At 38.9% G+C, this 18,853-nt stretch overlaps 1 protein-coding gene across 3 annotated transcripts in view; it reads right to left on the reverse strand.

The window, feature by feature from the left end:
- Nucleotides 1-18,853, reverse strand: part of RAB27B (RAB27B, member RAS oncogene family) — a 2,233,495-nt gene that overhangs the window by 231,019 nt on the left and 1,983,623 nt on the right. The gene's annotated exons all lie outside the window — the stretch shown is intronic.

Genomic DNA, 18,853 nt, shown 5'->3' on the forward strand with positions numbered 1-18,853 from the left:
AGCATTATTTTGTCTTCTGCATAATTTTTTAGTGGATGTCTGGTTACAAACTAAAATGTTTGTGTGAACAACATTCACACTAAAGAGAATATTCCTGGCTACGTAAATTAGATAGACTTTATACTTGGAGATTGCTGGATTCAAACACGCTACAGTTTGCTGTCAAAATAATCTGATATCATCATTCTTGTACCAGATGCATTATCAAAGGAAGAAACCCACACTGTAAAATATAAAACCAAATAGCATTCTTCACATTAAGATTTCATTTCAGCCATTTACAAACACAAAAAAATAAGATGATGCTGCAACCATGAACCAAAGTTATTCAGTGAAAGAACATGTTGAAGAGTTAGATGACATCAGTACACTTGCATTACAAACAGACTCATCCAGATGCCATGTTATCATGTGTGTGACATCACAGCTGAGCTGTCTCACAACTTTAATCTATTTCCCTGCCTTGCAGTACATAAAACGCAACATGACACATTTTTGGTGGAAATTACAGGTATTGTCAAAGCTGAAAATACCCCTGGTTATAAAATATGACCTAATGTTTCAGTTCCAGTTCACACTGGGTAAGGGTCAGGACACAATCACATGACCAAAAGACCTCATTTTTGATGATAGCTTGTGTTGTCACTGCATAACTTGTCACCATAAGTGGGGAAGATGATGAAGGTGGACCAATAAACTGAAAGCATGGCCTAAGAGCTCATCTTCTGCTTCACTGCCAGAGGAGTGCTCAGTGACCATTAAACTTAGGCCTATTCTAGTCACCATGGCTACGACAAGGAGATAATGTTTATGTAGAGGATGAACTTGCTGTACTTGCAAAATTCACAGTGTAAAGGGTTTGCTACACAATATGTATCTAAGGCATGGCTGAACAACTATTGCCACCAAATTCTATAGGACATTCAAAAACATTACAGTGGGAGCAATATTTGAGAGGACACCAAGAGTAAGAGGAAAAGCAATGGATACTGCGTCTGTAAAAGAAAAGTTGTATCACTTGGAAATGCTGCCTAAGCATGTTAAGTATGAATTTATATGGCATCCTCACTATGCCTATGAAGAGCCTTGGAGAATTAAGACAATAAGGTTATACTATTGCCTCTGAAAATAAGAATTTACTACCTAGTGAGTTCAAAGTATATCTCACACAGGGCTACTCCAAGAATGGCTGTTTGTAAATATGCAGGTATTGGTAAAATTAACTGTCCTACTGTGTCACATTTGCTTATATAAGTATAATTTTTCAACGTGCAACCTCTGTGTAAGCTCACTGAAGATAATAGTATACCTCTCTCAAGCTGCACTTCTAAATCTGGTTCTGCCCATAGCTATGGTATTAGGCATGCACTATGATTGGAACTGATGATTTCTGACTAAGACATACAAGGCCACTTGGACTCGATGGGCTAACATCATAGCTTTACAGGACTCTGAAGAGGTACAGCTACTTCTCCTAGTATATATAATATGTGCAGTTATCAGACACTTCTCCACTGTCTTGAAAGCAGCCCACCGTGGCACCTTTTCTCAAACCAAATGAAAATCAACAAGCATTAGGTAATAACAGCATCACTGATGTCATAAAATGGGTATGTAAGTTATTTATGATTATTTTTCTGAGTCTTCTGGTGAATATGATTACTGGGTCGGTGATTTCTAAACCAGTTTACTTTTGTAAAGTGTAGGTTAATCTTGAGTGTGATGCAAACGACACCTGTTTAGTATCAGTATGCAAGTATTCTGGACAAGAATGTGTCATTTCTATGCCTTGCTGTAAAGCTTACATTTCACCTTATCTTATGTGATTTGTACAAGAAACACAGAATCCTTTTCAGTTTTACACTGGGTGTTGTGGATACCTCTGTTTTTCCAGGTTGCTGTGTCATTAAATTGTCATCAAGTTACTGAAAAAAATAGTTACCCACATCTTCTCTAAATCTTCCAGCATCTTTCTAGATATTACATCAGCTTCGGTAATTCAATTTAAATCCAATATTCTACCATAATCCGGTTTAGAAGTTCTTCTTTGTATTACTTATTAAAAATCAATCCAAAATGCAAAACCTACTTTCTGTTGCTTCCTATTTTTGTAAAAGGAAAATATGCAGTCTGCCCTTAATTTATTCATTCTGTTGTTTCTATTGGTAAGCTAATCAGAAACAGATTAGGTATAACAGTATGTTGTTTATTTTATTTAGTTATTTAATTTTAAAAACTGGTGTGCACTAAAGGCTCTTTTCCTTTATTAGTTCTTAGTGTTTGCAATACTCTACTAATTTCCTTGTAAAGGGACCGTGGTACATTTCTGTATTTATTATATCCCACTCAGGTCCATCATCTATCGCTGTGTAATATATAAGTATGCAGCATCTTTAGTAATTTCATTTTACAGGTGACACGTGCACATTCTTAAATGTCACTTTCACTGCTTTTCATAGGTTCATAGGTAGGTACTAGGCTATCGGCCTGAGGGCCTACGTAAGCCTAGCCAACAAGGTGCCCTGGCTTACGCCACCCAAGAAAGTTATTTTCCTGTGCAACTGTTGAGCAGAAACACAGAAGTGATCCCTGGGGTGTATTTCCTATTTCCCACCCACTCATCAAGATTTTTCTTGGAGTGCTAATGAAGAACTTTGCTTGACATAGATGGGTAGCCTGTTCCAGAGTATGGGAAGTCTCTGGGACAGGAATCTATCCCTCCAGCATGTCCTGTTTATTGTGGTGACAAGGTTTAGGTCCCTAGAGTGTGTAGCTTGGAGGGATTAGAATTTCTTTAGGTGTAGCATGTCCAACAGCTCTAGGTTTGACATAGCTTTATATGTTAGGCAGAGATCACCTCGGAGTAGGCGATATGCTATGGAGTAAAGCTGGAGTTTTTTGAGATGGTCAGTGTAGGGCATCTGTTTGAGGCCAGTAATCCTCTTTGTGAGGTACTTCTGTGGCCTTTACAGCTGCTGCAGATGTCTTGTGAGGTACATTCCAAAAGGGGCATTGTACTCTACAATGGGTCTAATGAGTGTCGAGTAGAAGGGAACAATGACCTCTTTTTTTCCTGGATAAGAACCCTTTTATGATGAGGTGTGCCGTGTAGAAGGACTTCCTGACTACTGTGGCAATGTTACTATCAAAGGTCAGACTACTGTCCACCTGAGTCCCAAGGTCTCTTATCACACATTCGGTGTTAAGTAGACTGCTGTCTATGTAGTAGTTTATGGGTACAGAGTTTTTACCAAAGGGGATGACAATGCACTTTTTGGCATTGAGCTTGAGGCCATTGCTCTGACACCAGGCATCTCTCTCAGCGAGGCCCTTCTGTAGGATTTCCAGATCATTTGGGGACTCGACTATGGCTCCTAGTTTGCAGTCATCTGCGAACTTTGTTAGCCAGAGGCCTTCTGTGTTAGCCTGTACTTCAGAGAAGTAGGTACCAAACAGGAGAGATCCCAGGGCTGAACCCTGTGGTACTCCACTTGTCACTGGTTTGAGGCCAGATTTGGAGTGTGCAACTTTTACAGTGCGAGTTCTGTCAGTGAAACAGTTGGCAACCCATCTTGTGACATAGGGATTTATACCTAGTTTAGTGAGTTTAGCTATAATTCCAGAATGGGGTTGGTGTTGAAAGCCTTGGCGAGGTCAAGATAGGCTGTGTGAACCACCTTACCCACATCTACGGCTTTGGTGACTGCCTCAAAGAAGTCAATCAGGTTCAGAAGGCATGATCTGCCTTTCACAAACCCGAACTGGGTAGGATCCAGAGTTTGGGGGTTACCAATGTCTGGCCTTGCAAACCAGGCTCGTCAGGCTAATAGGGCGATAGTTCCCAGGATCAGTATTATCTTGCGTTTCTAATTGATATTTTTGGTTTTTAAGAAAAGTGCTAATGGTGTTTTAATACTAAATTCTTTAATACACTCTGTGTCATTTATACTCTAACTCATTCTAATTTAATTTTGCGGTTAACAAACCATATTGTTTTAAGACGGTCCCCATCTGAATATTAGCATAAACCTTTTATTCTGACTAAGATGTGTACTTTTCAGTGCAACAAAACTCCTTTAATCTGCAATGCGCATAAGACATTTCAGTCAGAAACACCATAATATGTTTTTCACAGTAAAAAGTGCATCAGTCAATAAGTAGCTTTGTGTGAAGGTAGCAGCCTACCAAATAATGGACAGCTTATATGATAAACTCACATGTTGTAAGAAACTGTGAGTCAGAGCTACTGCATGCAAATGTTTTACATCATGCTCCTTCTTTGAGGAAATAAACTAGGTGTTTAGCAGGTTTCTGTTTACTTTAGAATTATGGTGCCCTCTTTATGTTAATGAGAAAAAAAAAAGGTGTTTGCATAATTCTCTCTGGGCTGTGAAGTCGAATATAAGCAAAGCAGTTCATTGCTCTAACTGTGGTTCCAGAATGACTAATTCTTCTGCCTGCTTGTCACCATTTTAAATTTTAATAACTAACAGCATTTGTGTGTTTGAAGGTCTTAAAATCTTTAATTCTGCACCAAAATTTCAGTCAAATTAAAAAGAAATTTGTTATAAAACACAATTACTTAAGTTCATCTATGCCACAACAATAAACCACAGAATGTGAGTGAAGATGGGCAACAATATGGCAGCCCCATCTGCCTTTCAATCCAGTGGATAAGCTGCCATCCATAGGTCGGTCTCCTCTACAGGTCAGCAGCCAGCCTATCTGTCCCATCTTAGAAAGATGAAGCAGACTTCCAAACATGAAAATAAGAGCCCACAAGGAGTAGCACATACTTACAAACCTATGTTAATGAGGCCATCATAGGAGATGAGCAAATTATTCATAAAAACTTGGTTCTGCACACTAGCTCAGAAATGCACGAAGAATAATACTTGTAATGCAGTCAAGCCAAAAAAAGCAGTCACCACTAAAACATGAAGAACATTTTTTTGTGTTATTTTAGCTCTTCAGCATACAATAAAAGAAAGATTGCTGAGGTACTGAAGCATACAATAGAAACATGTTTTATCTCCTAGAGTAGGGTACCAACTAAGATAAAATATTAAAACAAAAGTAATCAAAACTTGAGCAATACAAATTAAACTTAGAATAAAAATAAAAACAAAGGCCACAACTAAAAAGAACCAAAGCCTTTAATGCACACAAGTGCTTTCGTTCATAAAACACACAATGAACTTCTTCAGACACAATCAAAAGGACAACCCCTCCTCAAATACATCTAAAAGTCACATTACTAAACATTTTAAAATTATCTACTCACATCTAAGAATCTTCATCATAAATTTAAAAAGTAAAACCACACATTACACTTTCATTAATAGAGCTTCAGCATCCCTAATAAACCAAAAGGTTTAATATATTTATAATTAAGTCTGTGTTAAATTTTTTAATTTCAACAGACACATGATGGAACATTGGTCATTTAATCCAGAGAAACTATGTGCATTCAACAACAGTTGCCACCACAACTCTTGCTTTTCAAGCTGCAGGGATGTATGACCTCCCCTATATCCTTGTAATACTTGCTCTATCACTCTAAACTTAAAATGGTAATCTGGGTGTTCTCTTATATGTCTTGCTAAGGCATTATTTCCCTTGCTTTTTCTAATCTTTCATCTCTTAGTCATTCTTGCTGACCTGACTAATTGTCCTTTAATAATAATCCTTTCTGATGAGTTGTGTGGCAACTTGAATAGTGCAGAAATGAATTTAAAAAAAATGTTTGAAACAAAGCATGCCTTACTTTTATCTTTCTTTAATTTTACGTCCAAGTATGAAATACTTTCTTCCTCAAAATTAAAAGTAAATTTTAGGAAGTTGGTGCTAACATTCAATTCTTGAATGACCACCCTTATGTCTGAATTTCTCTTAGAATGTGAAAATTTAAAACAAATGTTTATTAAAAGAGGATATCCAGAATGCCTACTTCAGGAACTTATGTTGTTATTGTATTTTCGGGTTTTCCCGCTTAGGGGTCGCCACAGTGGAACTCCGGTCCGCTAATAATTGGCAGTAGATTTTTACGTACCGAGTTGCCAGCTTTGACGCACAACTTTCAACAAAGGTATGCCCATTCACGCATGTCTCCACACAGAAGACGCTTTAGCTGAGAATTGAACAGGACAATGTCTTACTGTGAGGCGACAACGCTACCGCAGCACCACCACCGCCCTTCAGGAACTTATAGAAGAAGTAAAAACAAAGAGAAATGAAGGGCATTTTGCACCAATTCTAAAAGAATCTATCTTGGCGGTAGCAGCATTAATAATTAATACGTCTGATACCCTGGGAGATAGCTTAACGATTAACAGCATAGATAACAATAATAAAAATGGGAATAATTACGAAGTTAGTTCAATTACCAATTTTTTTTTACAAAAGGGAAATTTAACTGTAATACGAGAAGTGTGGTCTACTTAGCTAAATGCCAAGTATGCTCTTGATTTTATGCCGGAAAGACAGACCGTAAAATTAAAGAAAGAATCTATGAGCATACTTATAATATAGAAAAAACAAGGAAAATAATGCCTTAGCAAGACATATATAAGAGACCACCCAGATCACTATTTTAAGTTTAGAGTGATAGAGCAAGTATTACAAAGATATAGGGGAGGTCATACATCCCTGCAGCTTGAAAAGCAAGAGTTGTGTTGGCAACTGTTGTTGAATATATTGACCTAGTTTCCATGGATTAAATGACCAATGTTCCATCATGTGTCTGTTGAGATTAAAAAATTTAACACTGACTTAATTATAAATATATTAAGCCTTTTGGTTTATTAGGGATGCAGAAGCTCTATTAATGAAAGTTTAATGTTTGTTTTTATTTTTTGAATTCATGACAAAGATTCTTAAATGTGACATTTTAAAATGTTTAGTCATGTAACTTTTAGATGTATTTAAGGAGGGGTTGTCCTTTTGATTGTGCCTGAAGAAGTTCATTGTAAGTTTTGTGAACGAAAGTGCTCACAAATTAAAAGCTTTGCTTCTCTTTAGTTGTGGCCTTTGTTTTTATTTTTATTCTGATTAAAACAAAAGTATCAGAATAGAGTTCTGATATGGCAGTCTTGGGAAGATGCAGAACTTGTGTGTGTGTGTGTGTGTGTGTGTGTGTGTGTGTGTGTGTGTGTGTGTGTGTGTGTGTGGTTGTATCAAGACATGAACAATCCTTCCTTTCTCTAGGTACCATAAAAGATACATAAATTACCCATAAAATGGAAATGCTTCATAATGGTGGGTTAAAAATGTGCAGTGTATTTTCTCACTTTGTTTCAACACACCATATGCTCAGGAATTTTGCTGCATCAACTTCACTCTCTCTTACTCTCTAAAATGTCATCACAGTATTAGGCCTTTATTCCTACATAACAATTTTTGAAACATTCAACATTTTGGAATTTATTGATTTATATTATACACCTACTCAGTTTCCTCCCACATCCCAAAGACATGCTGTAGGTGGATTGGACACTCTAAATTGGCCCTAAGCACGAGTGTGTGCATGTGTGTGCCTTCTGTGGAAGGTTGGGTGCCAGGCTGGCAACTCCACACCGTAAAACTCTACTGCCAGTCATGAGCAGACAGGTGATCCACTGTGGCGACCCTTAACAGGGAAAAGCCGATAGATGAAGAAGAAGAATTATGCTCCTACTCAATTTCTCTTGCGCATTAGCATGACAAGAAGTAGAGAGGAGGACTGACTTATAGACAAAAGAAAGGGACACAGACCAACATACCAATAAACAGCTTGATATTTGCAGAGACATACCTAATACATTGTCACCATCCTGTACTTTAAATCCATGTTCAAGGTCTTGCACTTCTCAAACTGAATCTGACTTTTCTAACCCTTGTAGTACACTGCAACTTCATCCATCCTAAAAGAGATGCACATTCCCTTTGATTTCCTAATGACAGTATCAAATTATACTAGCCTGACAATATATTTCCAAAGTAGGCTGCAGGGCACGTTACTTTCCACACAATGAGCTCTGTTAACAAACACTGCCTATCAGCTCTTTGCCTGTCACACACTATGCAAATGATTCAGTTTAAAGCATAGCATTAGGCAGATTAATATTTTCAAATATCTTCTTTGAGTGTTACAATGAATAAATGTAGATAAAAATAAAGGAATATGTATGCATTGTTCTAATACAGACTATTCTAGTTCCCTAGTGAGATTAACTAGTTTTGCACTCTCTTTCTGATGAAAATTCATATTACCTCAGGCAAGGTCATGACACAGCTGTGAATATACAGTATTTCTCCATGGAAAATTATTCCATACAATATTTAAATATGTGTCATCTATTTGAGATGATTTCATATTATTATTATTATCAGCATGAAAATTCATATTAAACTGGACATAAGAAACTCGTTACAATTCATTTTTATTGTATAAAATAAATAATTGCTCAAGATTACATTGACTTAATGGGGAAAGAGGACATTCTATTAAGTGGAGAAAAGTACAGTTGTGTACACTTACCATAAATGTAGATGTTCGATTGTATTCACTGTTGCAGTCATTACATTTGGGTAATCTGCTGGCAGGTTGCCCTCAGTCGACCTGAATAACAAAGTCTTGTGTCCTGCGACGGTTGCTGTCTCCTCTTCCATGACGTCAGGTCATCAGGGGTATAAAACATGCAGCCAACGCCATTTTAATCAGTTTTTCTTGCCCCAGATGTCAGGTGCCCCCCAAATGGGGAGCAAAAATATATAAATAAATTGTAAATATATCTATAAATGCACCTTAGAAACATAAAATTTACCTTCAACTAAAAGCAAATACACCACAAAGGCTTTTGAGTATAGTGCAAGAAAGAAAAGGTATAGAATGGGGGATGGTGGGTGGGTAACCCAGACTGCAACAATGAATACACTCGAACATCTACATTTATGGTAAGTGTACACAACTGTACTATGTTCTTCGTGTTTAACTGTTGCAGTCATTACATTTGGGTAGAATCCCAAAGCTATGGATGGGAGGATGGAACTAAACAGCATTAGGAGCAGCTATAAGGCCCTGCAGGACTGCAGTGGCAAAGCCTGCCCTAGATTTAGAGAAGAGAGGTAAATGATAATGCTTTGTAAACGTATGAACAGAGCTCCAAGTAGCAACTTCTAGAATGTCTTTGGTTGGGACCCCTCTGAGAAAAGCTGCTGAAGTAGAGGCAGCCCTGGTGGAATGGGATCTGATCCCCTTGGGCACAGGTTTACCATGGTGCAAATAGCAGAAACAAACTGCAGCGGCTTATCCATTTAGAAATAGTCTGCTTCGATACAGCCTTCCCCTCTGATCCTGCAGCAATTACTACCAGTAGTTGCTCGGACTTTCTTAGAGATTTTGTCCTGTTTAAGTAGAATCTTAGTTGTCTGTGTACATCCAATGAATGCAGAATCCACTCCCCCTTGTTCTGCGGATTTGGGAAAAAAGTTGGCAGGTGAATGGTCTGGTTAAGAGCCACACTGGATACCACTTTAGGCATAAAGGAAGGGTTGGTCCTAAGGACCACCCTGTCCGGGTAAAATATAATGAAAGGCTCCACTGCCATGAGAGCCTGTAATTCCGAAACCCTTCTAGCTGAAGTGACTGCCAAAAGAAAAGCTGTTTTCCAAGATAGAAATTTTATATCCGCAGTAGCTGCTGGTTCAAAAAGAGGCAGGGTAAGTTTTTCCAGCACAAAATTGAGGTCCCATGCAGGAGTTGGTGCTCTCCTGGGAGGCCTTAATTTTTTGGCCCCTCTGAGATACTGTTTTAGCAGTGGATGAGAAAAGAGGGGAGGCTCTGTGTTGTAATGAGCTGAGATGGCAGAGGCATGGATTTTTATTGAAGAAAAGGATAGGCCCTTGTCAAGCATCTCAGTTAAGTATTGTAAAGTCTGAGGACTATTGGGCCTTGCTGGGTCTATTCCTTGTGCTTGGTGACAAGCACAGAATCTCTTCCATTTATCAGCATAAGATTTTCTAATACTAGGCCTTCTGGCTTCCAAAATGACATCCATCACAGGTTTACTGAGAGATGTGGTTTGAATAATTAGTTGATTAGCCATGCTGCAAGATTCAGAGTTTGGATTCTGAAGAAGTCTACGGATGAAACCTAGGTAGATCGTGCAGTTTGTGTTGGCAGTTTGTGTTAGAAGCTGTCTTGTGAGCAGTTCCTGTTTTGGTTTTACTTCATCAATAAATCGTTATTTTGGAAACGTTTGACTACTGGAGAACTTTTTCTAACCTAAAGGCAGTTTGGTTTGGTTCGTTTATCAGTAGTTTGTGTTCAAGCTGTTTTTCGGTGGTTCTTGAATACTGGATTACCGTAGAACCTTTTTCAAACCTAAGACCGTTTGGTTCGGTTCGCTTGTCAGCTGTTAACTGTTTCCAGGAAGGCTGGAACTCGCATCCAAAATTATTCGGTTTGGAGTTTTCATCTTGATTCAGAGTTTGGACCTGAGTGTGCAGAATTTGATAGTTTTGCTGAGACAGTAGATGAGGTGTTTGAGGCAAGTACCACGGAGGAAAGTGTGACATATTCCTTAGAAGCAGGTACCAGTGTTGGTGAGGCCAGTCCAGAGCAATTAGAATCATTTTTGGTTTTTCCTGTCTGACTTTTAGTAAGACCTTGGAGAGTAGAGGCAGAGGGGGAAAGGCATAGACTGATAGGTTTTTCCAGCTGAAGGATAGAGCATCCACTTTCCATGCTTTTTTGTGATGAGTTCTTGTGCAGAATTTGTCCAACTGATAGTTTTGGGGAGAGGCAAATAGATCTATGTCTGGGCTTCCCCATTTCTGTGTTAACATGCTGAAGATTTGTGGATCCAGTTTCCATTTGTGTGGGTCCATAAGAGTTCTGCTTAGGTCATCTGCCAGAGTATTTTGCTTAACTGGCAGGAATTGAGCTTGAAGATGTATTTGGTAAGTCAAGGCTGTGTTTCGCAAGGCCATGGCTAGTCTGCAAAGGGGGAAGGAATGGGTACCTCCCTGCTTGTTTATGTACCACATAACTGTGGTGTTGTCTGTCTTTATCAGTAGTTGTCCTGGATGAAGTAAGTCCTTGAAGGCTGTCAGAGCATTCTGAACAGCTAGAATTTCTTTCTGGTTGATATACAGATGCATTTGGTTTGGGGTCCATTTGCCCTGAATTTATCTCCCTGCCAGGTGGGCCCCCCAAGCATAGTCTGATATTTCTATAGTTAGGGTTTGGGTGGCAGGGGGTAGAGTGAATGACAGTCCCTTGTTTTGATGACATGTCTTTGCCCACCAAAAAAACTCCTGTTGTAGGCAGGGAAGGAGAGGAATCATTGTTTCCAGGCTATGACAATGTTGACTCCATAAACTTTTTAGGTACCATTGAAGTTTCCTCATATGCAGTCTCGCATATGGAATTAGTAGAATGCAGGATGCCATGAGCCCCAAAGCCTGAAGAATTTGTCTTGCAGATAACTGGGTTTTTGTTGCCATTTGATTGAAGTATGTTGTCAATTGTATTTGTTTGTCTGGCATTAGGTAAGCCATCTGGGCAGTTATATTCAAGCTTGCACCCAGGAATGTAATTATTTGAGAGGGTACCAGTTGTGATTTCTTTTCATTTATGGTGTACCCTAGGCATGCTAGAAGCCTTTTTACAAACGTCAGATGTTGAAGAAGAGTGTCCTTGTCCTCTGCCTGAATGAGACAATCATCCAGATAAGGACAAATTTGAATGTTTCTTTGTCTGCAAAATGCAATTACTGTGCCAGGCACTTTGTAAAGACCCTGGGCGCAGTAGATAAACCAAAGGGCAGTGCAGAGAATTGGTAATGCAAAAAACCTGCTTTGAAGCAGAGGTACCTTCTGTAAGACTCCCTTATTGGGATATGCAGGTATGCCTCTTTTAAGTCTAGCGTTACTAACCAAGCATTCTTGCCTAGCATAGGCAGTAGCATTGTAAAGACAACATTTTGAATTTTGGAATGTCCAGGAACGTGTTCAGAATCGATAAGTCCAGTATTGGACGCCATGAATTGTCTTTTCTGGGTACCAGGAACAGTCTTGAATAAAATCCTTGTCCTTTTTCCTTTTCTGGTACCGGTTGAATAGCCCCCATATCCATTAGGGACATAACTTGTTTCTGGGCCTCTGCCCACTGGTTTTGTGGCAGATCCGGCCATCCATTTGGGATTGGCAAAGTATGGAAATGAAATCTGTACCCCTGGGATACTATGTTTAATACCAACTTGGGTTATTAACTGCCAATTTTGAGCATGAAGTGCTAGTTTCCCCCCCAAGGGGGCTGCCAAAAGATAAGTGCTTGGAGATGGTAGAGGAAAGTCATTGAGACTACTTACTGTAGGGTTGTGCTTTGTTACCTCCAGATTTGGAGGTGGAGGCACCCCATTGCTTTGACCTGTAAGACTCCTATGATTGATATATGGAGCCTTTTGAGCGCCTGTGTTTGCTCTGAGTGGCTCTGTTGGGACACAGGAAAGGACCAGTTTTTAGTAGGCCAGTGCCTACTAAACCTGGGTGGCTGCACTTGCAAGAAATCTTTTACAGTTTGCATAGATTTAGCTTTGTCTTACATTTTTTTTAAACCTCTTCTGCCTTATTACCAAACAGAGTATCATGCTGCAAAGAGGCATCCAACAATTTAGCTTTAACATGATCAGGCAGATTTTGCTCCTTGAGCCAGGCATGCCTTCTTATCACAGATTCAGTAACGGCAGCCCTACAAGAGGCCTCCAAGGAATCAAAACTACATTGCAAAGTATGCTTTCCAACCTGTTCTGCTGAATGCAATAAATCCTGTAACTCTTTATTTTCCACACAATCAGAAATCAACATCATTTTCTGTTTCAGTAAGCCCATAACATGCTGTTGATATTTAAGCATATGAAACTGGCAGTTTAAAGCCCTAATTGCCAAGGTTGCAGACGTATAAACCTTCTTACCCCATCTATCCAGCGCCCTGGAATCTCTATCAGAAGGGGTAGGATTTTTGGCTGTAGAAGCCTTTACACCCTTGGGACCCAGAGAGATAGTCTCAGGATCAGCAGCAGGATTTTTGAAAAGAAATTTGTGGGAGTCAGGAACCCTGTAATATCTGTCTGGCTTACTAGGAGCCGTAGCAGGGAATCAGGAGCCATGCTTGATTCTGAGAACACATTAACAATGTCTAAAACAGGAGGCATTGCCAAAGGCAGGGGCGGCTCGTGCTATCGGACTGCTGGACTGCAGCCCCCTCAACTTCAAACTACTGAGAAAATAAAAACTAAAAAGAAAAAAATATTTTAAATTTCGCGGACTTCGCACATGAGCACTGCTGCTGAGACAGTCTAGCTCATGGAGCATGTGCACAGCAGTCCTGATTGAGAATCATAGACAGGAGCGCTCCCACAAGTCTATGCAGTTTTAAACTGCATAGACTGCCTGGGAACTCACTGGGGAAATGCGTCGGGGTCGGACTGCAATGTCGGCAGTCAGTGGAAGGATCTGAATTGGATTGGAGATTGCTGCAGGGGAAGGATCTGGATTGGATTGGAGTTTGCTGCAGGGGAAGATCTCGCGACGGGCAGGGTCAGATTTGCGCGGGATTTCTGCTGCAGTCTCGTCGGGATTTACTTACTGGATGTATGGTGGTTTTGCGGACAGGGATTTGGATTTACTACAGGACCAGGTAAGTGGAGTGTGTGTGTGTGTGTGTGTGTGTGTGTGTGTGTGTGTGTGTGTGTGTGAGAAAATGCCTCAGGTGGGATGTACTGGTGATTAGACTCATGGTGGTGTGGTAGGGAATACCTCAGGCTTGAACCCTGTACCTTGTATGCAGGTGTTAAAGACCTGAATTCCCTACCCACCACCATTTGTAAAAAAATTGCAGATTTTTGCCTCATATTTGATCTGATCTATTCCTCATAATATCTGTGTTTTTTAAATATTGCAATGCTTGAAATTTGATGGTGCAGTGGTAGCATTGATGTCTCACAGCTGTAGGTTCTTGGGTTTGGTTCTTGGATGGGGTGCCTTCTTTGTGGGGGGGGGGTCTGTATCTTCTCCCTGTGTTTGTGTGGGTTTGCTTTTGTGTCCTCCCATGTTACAAAGATATGTCTGCATTATTTCTTCCTGGGCCTCTGCTGAGAATTTTTTTTTTGTGCCAAGTCAGACTGTCCTGATTAATAAATTGACAGGCATTTAAATTTCAGACTTCAGGTTTCTGAATGTTTACTTCCTTACATATTTGATGGTGCAGTGGCAGTATTGTTGCCTCACAGCTATAGGTTTTCTGGTTTGATTCTTGGCTGGGGTGCCTTCTGTGTGGAATCTGCATCTTATCCCTGTGTTTGAGTGAATTTGCTCTGGTGTCCTGCCATTTTACAAAGATATGTGTCTACAGTATTTCTCCCTGGGCCTCTGCTGAAAATTGTTTTTGTTCCATAAGAAGTAAAATTGACAGGCATTTGAATTTCAGACTTCATATTCTTCAGAAAATACATAGTAAAACAATTTTTTATTCTAGCAATAAATATATAGTAACACAACCTTTTATTATAGCAATTTTTTAAGTTTATGACTATTTGAAATTTGTCCTTATTTTTGGGACTGTAATACCCCGTTATTGGCTTTGTCCAGGTTTTTTGTGCTAAGGTTGACAGCTATGGCAAGAACTGAATTCACTGAATATCTTTGAGGGATGTAGTCCCTCATTACTGGGTTTGCCCAGGTGTTTTGTGCTAAGAGGTTGACAACTATGGTGAGAACTGAATTCATTAAATGATAGCCGTTTAAGTTTCAGTCTTCCTCTCTTTCACAAAGCAGCTGATTTGGTGTAGTGGTATGTTGCTCTTGACTGTTTTGCACAGGGACCTTGGCAGTAAAATGTACTGTGGTAACACAGCATTTTTCTTTCACAAAGCAGGTGATTTGGCATAGTGGTATGTTGTTCTGACTATTTTGCACAGGGACCTTGGCAGTAAAATGTATGGTGGTAACACAGCATTTTATTCTAGCAGCTTTCCAAGATTATACAAGCAATGTTTAATGTGTCTCTGGTTTTTGCCCTTTTGACCCACCCCAATAAATTTGGCTTTTTCCAGACTTTGTGTATTGCGTAGATTTTACAAGGAGCTGAGAGCTGCAGGGGAAGAGAAGTTTAGTGCTGATTATGCTAAGTCGGCTCACATTGCTAATAGCACAACAGGTCGTGTACTTGCTTTTAATGCAGAAGGTTGTTGGTTCTACTCCCATAAGGGGTGAATGTTGCTGTACTGAAAGTTAAGATACTAACTATGAGCCTGTTATCAGTTTGCCATCCATTTCCTATTGCAATATTACTAGCTTATTTTTAATGTAATTTAGGCAATTTATTCCTCAGGGGCATCAGACACTTTATTTTTCGGTTAAGCCATGAAATATAAAGGTGATTGCTAGCAGCAACCTCTTCATTAGTTACAGATTTATTTAATGTGGAATTATTTAGATGACTTTTTTACTACTTCAGAGATTGTGCATATTATTTACTGATAATGGTGGACTGTAGAATTGTGCATATTTACTGATAATAGTGGACTGTAGAAGTTTCAGTAGACTTTTATGATGGAAATGTTCTGAATTGGGCAGTTTTGTTTCATTGTTTACTGAAAAAATGTTCAAAGCAATAGGAATGTGCATCAAAGAGCACATGTATGTTTCATCTGCAAGGGGCCTATGATTTAAAAGCAGCCCAGAATTAATTTTTATCTGCCACGGGTAAAATGTATTTTTCTTTGAATGTGGGTTTTAATGTTGTTTCAATGAATGTGAGTTTCAAGGGCAGAGAATTTTAATACCAAGTTTGTTTAGCAGATGTCTTAGTGTTTGTGCTGTAAAATGCAAAATAAAACTTTCAAATGAAGTTCAAATCATCATAGAAGTAAATCAGTATGCACATTAGTGTTTATGGTAAATGGAGTGAAATAGCAAAGTAATGGATCATTGGAATGGCTGCAGGGAGGCTCCATTCGACCATGGTTTTGTGAGGGGGAAGGGCGGCAAACTTAGACAGCCCCAGCTGAACTATACCTCCCAACTGTCCAGATTTTCAAAGAATGAATAGATTTTTGCTTCTTATTTTTGGTTTGTTCCTCAAAATTTGTGGTTTTCTGGCAAATCATTTAGGAATTAAGTCACTAAATAATGACACGCTAGTTTCAGACTTTATAACCTTCAGAAAAATGCATGCTAAAATAAGACCTGTTCTATCAACTGTTCCAGTTTATACAAGAGCAATTTTTAGTACTGTTTATATGTTCCCTCAATATATTTGGCCTTGTCCAGATTTATTGCATTAACAGGTTGAGAGGTACATGCAAATAAATTGCTTTATAGAATTAGGCATAGCCAAACCTCTCAACTGTCCCTGATTTTGTCTCAAAATGTTGCTCTTCCCCTAATGATCCCTCCACAAAATAGCAATTTTGGAAGAAAACATGGAGGGTTTATAATTAAGAAATAACTGTAATAATCAGTTTACTTTTATTTCAGAAATGCATGTAGATTATTTTATTTTGTCAGCTGATCAAGTTAGCAGTACTAATATTAAAGTGTCCCTTCTTTGACAGATTCCTAGCTCTATTGTGTTGCTATTTTATATTTTTACATCACATTTTTTGGTCCATTTTTCATAAAATTGTGTTTTTTTGGCAAATTAGTGACAAATAATTAAAGACTGAAGTTAGAAAATAATGACAGACATTTGAGTTTCAGATTTCATACCATTCAGAAAATTCATACTAATGCAAGACCTCTATTAGCTTTCTAAGTTTATAAGAGCAATATTTTAAAAATTGTCCTTATTTTTGGGCCTCTGTCCCATTTCTTTGTATGGTTTTGTCCAGATTTCTTGCTCTGAGGTTGAGAGGTATGACAAATGTGTCAGGGCCATCACAAGTCAGCCAGAGACATTTCAAACTGTGACATACTTGTTGCACTCCACTCCCCCATGTAGTGACTCTGGATGTGTCGAAGCAAGGCAAGGAGTAGTTATGCAGTGTAAATGTGCAGAGAATCCCACCCATCCAAGGTAGACACAAGTACTATCTGTCCTTGATTTTTACTTGATTTTTACAGAATGGTCTGGTTTCTGCATATTTTTTGTACTGTTGATTTATGCTTATTACTCAAAGTGCCTGTTGCTCTGTGTTTAAGTAGCAATACATAAATGACCATCAGGTAAGCTTGGCTGAGATTGCAAGATGCAAGTAAGCTTTAATATGCATACTGTTAAAGAATTGCCAACATTGAAAGCCTTTCTGTTGCCATGTAGAGAATACTTAACTAGAGAATGTATAAGCCTTGGGTATTGAAATGCATATGCCAGTATTTGTAATAAAGGACAGAATTACATTAAGAGTCTCATTACACTTGGAGACTTCCAGTCATCTCTGCAGGCTTTATCCGTAAACCGAATGCCAATAGCGTGGTCCATAACCTGTACAGTAATCCTTTTAAGCAATGTATCTTGAGCTTATTTCTTGTTTGCTTTTCATTTTTTACTTTGATCATGTTTTCCCCATGAAATAAGTAGATGTCAGGCAGCAGGTCTTTTTTTGGATAAGGAACATTTTTACAAGTGGGGGCATCAGAGATTTCTACTTTCAGCATGTTACTTGTTACTTTAATGAAGCTGAATATAAATTATAATTAGAACTGCAGTGCAAGAACTGGTTTGAACTGAGTGCTGCTTGTTTTTCTTATACTTGATTTTGACTGGCATTCCATTAATGTATTTAAAAAAAAGTAATTTATTTTTTCATGCCTCACAACCTTTTTTGTTTCCATCTAGATATTAAGCTGTCATGCAGCCAATGCATTGAAATATTTTTATTCTTCTACACTTCATTTTGTCTTGATTGGACTCTCATAATGACGGTTTGGAACCCAGTGCAGTATATTTAGTTTTTGTGGTTTGCTACTACAGGGGTGTGTGTGTGTGTGTGTGTGTGTGTGTGTGTGTGTGTGTGTGTGTGTGTGTGTGGTAGGGAATACCTCAGGCTTGAACCCTGTACCTTGTATGCAGGTGTTAAAGACCTGAATTCCCTACCCACCACCATTTGTAAAAAAAATTGCAGATTTTTGCCTCATATTTGATCTGATCTGTTCCTCATAATATCTGTGGTTTGTAAATATTGCAATGCTTGCTATTTGATGGTGCAGTGGTAGCATTGTTGCCTCACAGCTGTAGGTTCTCAGCTTTGATTCTTGGCTGGGGTGCCTTCTTTGTGGGGTCTGTATCTTCTCCCTCTGTTTGTGTGGGTTTGCTTTTGTGTCCTCCCATGTTACAAAGACATGTCTGCATTATTTCTTCCTGGGCCTCTGCTGAAAAATTTTTTTTTGTTCCAAGTCAGACTGTCCTGATTAACAAATGTTAAATAAAATTGACAGGCATTTGAATTTCAGACTTCAGGTTTCTGAATGTTTAATTCCTTGCATATTTGATGGTGCAGTGGTAGTATTGTTGCCTCACAGCTATAGGTTTTCTGGTTTGATTCTTGGCTGGGGTGCCTTCTGTGTGGAGTCTGCATCTCCTCCCTGTGTTTGTGTGGATTTACTCTGGTGCCCTGTCATTTTACAAATACATGTCTGCAGTATTAATCCCTGGGTCTCTGCTGAAAATTGTTTTTGTTCTGTCAGCAGTAAAATTGACAGGCATTTGAATTTCAGACTTCATGTTCTTCAGAATACATAGTAACACAACCTTTCTTCTAACAATTTTCTAAGTTTATAAGATGAATATTTGAAAAGTGTTCCTATGTTTGGGAGTGTATTCCCCCATTATTGGCTTCGTCCAGGTTTTTGTGCTAAGGTTGACAGCTAT

Source organism: Protopterus annectens, chromosome 1.part1 (genome assembly GCF_019279795.1).
Source record: "Protopterus annectens isolate FY-2018-M chromosome 1.part1, PAN1.0, whole genome shotgun sequence".
NCBI classification, from domain to species: Eukaryota; Metazoa; Chordata; order Ceratodontiformes; family Protopteridae; genus Protopterus; species Protopterus annectens.